The sequence below is a fragment of the Micropterus dolomieu genome, unplaced genomic scaffold, assembly GCF_021292245.1.
Source record: "Micropterus dolomieu isolate WLL.071019.BEF.003 ecotype Adirondacks unplaced genomic scaffold, ASM2129224v1 contig_639, whole genome shotgun sequence".
Classification (NCBI taxonomy): Eukaryota; Metazoa; Chordata; class Actinopteri; order Centrarchiformes; family Centrarchidae; genus Micropterus; species Micropterus dolomieu.
This window is the reverse complement of record NW_025729629.1, coordinates 1-4,274: the sequence shown is the minus strand read 5'-3', so window position 1 is coordinate 4,274 and position 4,274 is coordinate 1.

Here is a 4,274-nt window from a genome sequence, read left to right as displayed (position 1 = left end):
TGGTCAGGGCGTCGTCTGACAAAATCAACATAAATACAGGTTAATGACAACAGCCATGCTTAAAATGACATTTCTGCTCTTACTCACTCGTAGGTGATGCCTCATCAGCGGGTGATGCCTCATCAGCGGGTGATAATACAGCTAAATTGGGCCAATCCTGTTTTTTTTCTCACTCCTATCTTCCCATGGCCTTGGTTTGTGGCTTTGTTGGACTGGCTATTGGGTGTTTGATAGCCATCGCTGTTGTGTGTAAATGGAAACGTAAGTCACAGCTCATTGACGGTTACACTAATTCACAGCACCAACCCAGTGTTTCTTCTTATGTATTAATTATTATCATTATTTTAAATAGTATGTTAAGTTCAATGTACATTTTACTTTCATTCAATTCAGTTCATTTCAAATGTCTCATTTTGGTACAAAATGCTATCTGGGAAGGGAATGTTACTCCAACTTATTGAAATGTTGTTTTCTGTTTGGTAACACTGGATTGTTGTTTCTTTATTGTATGTTTTAATGTCACATATTTTCTTTACAAAAGGTGACAAAGCTGTTTTCCACACACAAAACACATTTCTTCAAAATGAATTACAAAAAACGGAGGAAGAACTACATGACATGTCAGAGGTGTTTACCACACTGATGGATCAGAAGACTGAACTGGAGCAACAGAGAGATCGACTCAGAGGAGAACTGGAGGAAGTTGAGGCAGAGAAAGAGGAGAACAAGAAGAAGCTTCAGTCAGTGGAGACTAAAATAACAGAGAAAGAAATGACATTTGAGAAACCAGAGGAATTATTAAAAGAAAAGGAAAACCTATTACAGGCTCAGTGGAAATTGGACGAGAAAAAGAAAAACTGTGAGAAACAAAAAATGTACATAGAGAAATTGCTGGAGCCATTAGAGCTTCACTTTAGTAGAATTAACAGGAGGAGGGATGTGCCGAACAGACACAAAGGTAAAAACAATCAGAGCAAAATTGGCTGAACAGATAAAGTTCACAAACATTTCATTGCTCACATGTAAAACTACAGAAAAATGAATTCATGCTTGCTGGGACAATTTGAATGAGAATCACTTTCACTTCATGTGCAGCTGAATGGTCTACATTTATGATGGATCTAATGAGATCAATTAATCAGTTCAGTTCAGCCAATGTGTTAAAAATATGTATTGTAATTTGTTTGTTTGGCATCTGTATTTCATAATATCACTGTCTGTTTTTTGTTCAAGATCAGTTCTTTATTGTTGACATTTTAAAGATCTAAATAAAATCGAATCAAACAAGGTTCTCAGGAAGTTTTACTTTTTCCACTAATCACTGTTGGATTCTCAACAAGATGAATCCCAGCAGGCCACAACTTGGACTTTTAAAGCAATGCTATCTCAAGATAATCAGGAGAGACTGGTTTTAAGATGGGTTTTTTTACAGATAGCTTTAGATTCAGATGCAGATCTCTGCTCTGAAAACCTAAGAGCTGACTGCAATGGTGAATGTAAAGGTACTTTATTTCAACATTTACTATACATGTAGCAAAATTCATTCTCTGCATTTAATAATATATATAATTATACTGACCAGAGAACCATCAGATAGTGACACCCCTTAGGTACAAAGTGGCCTAATCAACTCCTTTTATGTCGAGAGTAAAACGTTCAACTCAGCCCTGAAAGTGACAGGGAGCCCGTGGAGAAAAGCTAAATCTTGAGTAATGTGTGATCTATGTTTGTTTTTGTTAAAGGGAGAAAATTTTCATGGTGTTTTACTGCCAGGTGGTAAAATCAGCAAAGTAAACACGCCTTACCTGATTATACAGGTTCAAAGTACAAGTAAGTTTATTGAGGAGTTTGACCGTGACTGTAACATACAGCATGTTACTCTGAGGCTACTTTAATGCACAAAGCAGGTAGGGTTCTCTTTTGAAATTTCAATTCTTTTAAATTACTCCTCAAGCTGTAAGCATTGATTCAAAATATAGTGTTATCAAGATATTATCAAATATCATGTAAACCAGGCTCGAGCTCCACCAATCTAAATATTAGTATTTCCAAAAACTCCAGTTTGTCTCCACAATGATTTTGTTTTTTAAATGTAAAATATTCATTGTTTTTGTTGTTCTTCTTGTTGTTAATTTAAAGTCGGATTTTAAAGAGCATGCCAGCTGTCTGCAGCAGCAAATGGTTTCACTTTTGTGATTACGTATCCAAACATTACACTCTACCCATGCCTGGATGTTTAGCATATGTGTTATGCTGTAGGAGCTACATAAAGGGCTAAGTTGTTTTGTGTTTTATTTTTCCAGCTGATTCGCGCTCATCCAGTTCTGCCCACAGTATTGTATCATCGTCATCATGCGTTATACCTTCCTGTCTGTTCTTGCAACTGTCTTTGTGGCTTTGTCCACATGGAAATGTAAGTCACGGTTGATGGTTAAGGTGATATGAATACTTATGATCACAAAAGAAGAAGTGTGCTTGTATTCTAATGTGTTTGTATTGTAATGTTTCTTTTTAGAATGAAAGGCTTTGGTGAATTGTCTTATTTGCTGTTATTTTCTATTTTTGGCTAACAATTCACTGTGTTTAGTTTTACTGTTACAATGCTGATGTGATTTTGTGTCCTGTTTGATTTTTGATCATTTCCAAACAGATGAGAAAACAGAGAATGACACGATAAATCCACAGTTTCAACGACAGTCACAGGAGAACAACAAAGAATGGGAAAAAGTTCCTACTACATTGGTTGAACAGAAGAAGGAGCAAGAGAAATTGACAGTGAGACTCACACCGTTACTTATTAAAAAAGTAAGACAGAGAATGTGTTGCAGGCCACAGAAGCAGAGAAAGACTATATATAACTTTTCCCTTAACAGTTTTCTTCATTAACAATGAAAAATAGTTGCATATGAACATAATTGTCACTGAATAAAAAGTGTGAACTAGCGAATGTATGACACTATGCATGTACTGGAAGTCAGGCATGCGCACCCATAAAAAAGTTATTTTCTATCCTATTTGTGTTGTGTATTGTGATTATATTGTAACATTATTCAACATTATTATTTTATTCATCAAAAAACTATTTTACAATATATTTATTTTGATTAGTCCAACTGTTTCTTATGTCAATACCTTTTCTTCCACATATCACTTTCTTTCTGGGATTTACAGCTGTTTTATTTTATTTTTCAGAATTCCACAAAGAGGAACCTGAATGACCGACTGTTCTTTAAACCTGCATTCACCGCCTTCAGCCTTGACACGGTTTTCTTCATTCTTGTTATTCACACTTTTGGAGGTAACTTACACGCATTTTGAACATTTTGGTTTAACTGTCTAGTGGTGGTATTATATATAGATATACTGTATATTGATAAATAGATATATGTGATAGTTTTTTGTTGTTAAAAGTTCTTCCAGTTGTTGATTTGTTGTTCTGCTATCATTTCAGCTGATTTGGTTGCATCCATTTCCACAGTCTTTGGCCACATGAGCTCGTCTAGTGGCCTGGTTGACTTGGCTCTTACTTTTACTGTAGCAGTTTATGCCAATTACAAATGGAAACGTAAGTCACCCTTATTATATCATGATTTTCAGCATGATTTATTTACAGTAATATAATATTAATGCAGGAATAATTTATAATGTGAAAATACCTTTCACAACATTATTTTTAAGTGATCATTCATGCAGCTGAATCTTGCGTTAAAGTTTTGTTGTGTGCATTTAATTCTAATGCCATCTCTCGGTTTATCCCAAAAAATTTGTCTCATTTGTTGCATATCTAATGTTACAAGCTAAATGCTATCAGAGAAACAAATGTGAAATTAATTATATTTTGTTTAAAGTTTACTAAAATGCCTCTTTTATTGAATTTCCACATTGCTTTTCCACAAAAGGTGAGAAATTAGAGATGGTGAATGAAAATACAGAGCTTCAAAAGGGGTCACTGAACAAAGAGAAAGAGCGGGATGATGCGATTACTACACTCATGGAGTTGAAGACTGAACTGGAGAACCAGAGGGGGCGACTCAAAGAGCTGCTGGAGAAGGTGGAGAGTGAGAGGGAAGTAAACAAGCAGAAGCTCCAGGCAGTGGAGACAGAAATAACTGAAAGAGAGATGACCTTTGACAAACCTGAGGAATTATTACGAGAAAAGGAAGACTTATTGCGAGTCCAGTGGAAACTGGACCAGACAAAGAAAGATAATGAGAGACAGCTACTGAACACTGAGAGGCTGCTGGAGCCAATAGAGATTCAGTTCACTAGAATAC